General features: G+C 35.3%; 2 protein-coding genes across 3 annotated transcripts in view; both read left to right on the top strand.

Moving 5' to 3' along the window:
- Window positions 1–634, top strand: part of LOC119581684 (rhodopsin-like) — a 17,834-nt gene that overhangs the window by 7,297 nt on the left and 9,903 nt on the right. The gene's annotated exons all lie outside the window — the stretch shown is intronic.
- LOC119581680 (rhodopsin-like) overlaps window positions 1–634 on the top strand; it is a 6,157-nt gene that overhangs the window by 3,462 nt on the left and 2,061 nt on the right. Inside the window, exon 1 of one of the 2 annotated variants that reach the window (XM_037929802.1) lies at window positions 538–634. The exons of the other annotated variant lie outside the window; for it this stretch is intronic. The gene's annotated coding sequence lies outside the window, so the exon portion shown is untranslated. Of the gene's footprint in view, window positions 1–537 lie in introns of those variants that run through there. 2 annotated transcript variants of the gene reach the window in all.

Below are 634 nucleotides of genomic sequence, written 5' to 3'. Positions count from 1 at the left end.
AAGCTGGGTTAGAACATTCTCAGCAATAACGTTTCACATAATGATATTAATAATATACGGAAAACAACAGAGGAATGACTATAAAGAATCTTAAAAAAAAATCATACAAGAAATATGACATACGGGCATGCAATGAAGCACGGCTACAGCGAGAAAGGTGAAATTTATCTGTAGATCTGGAATCAGAGTTAAGTCCTCATCAGCAATTTTTTTTTCTTTAAAACTAGTCTGACTTAAAACTTAGCGATTTAATTTTCCTTTCTTATTGTAACAGTATTTAAATTCATCTTTATTTGCATGTAACTCTGTATACAAACCTGTACTGACACATACATGACTATGTACATATGCATGTATAGAGAAGCAAATGTGTACATGTAGAAATGTATCTTTTTGTGGAAATGGATTATTTTCTTAAGCTTCCTTAATTCTAAAGGGAACTTGAATTAACTCCTTTTACAGTGACTGTGTCAGATTTGGGTAAATCGAGTTTATGCCTTCATACTTAAAAGCTGTCACGTCTCGCCAGAGCGCAGTCACCTGTCAGGAGTTCCGACTCAGCAGAGGGACCTGAGCTTAAAGTAGTCGTTGAAAGAAGTTCTTTGGCTCAGTTGCAGGGTCGTTCTAAAAGGAA

This window comes from Penaeus monodon, chromosome 15 (genome assembly GCF_015228065.2).
Source record: "Penaeus monodon isolate SGIC_2016 chromosome 15, NSTDA_Pmon_1, whole genome shotgun sequence".
NCBI classification, from domain to species: domain Eukaryota; kingdom Metazoa; phylum Arthropoda; class Malacostraca; order Decapoda; family Penaeidae; genus Penaeus; species Penaeus monodon.
Note: the sequence above shows the minus strand (reverse complement) of the source record. Positions and strands in the feature narration are given on the sequence as shown.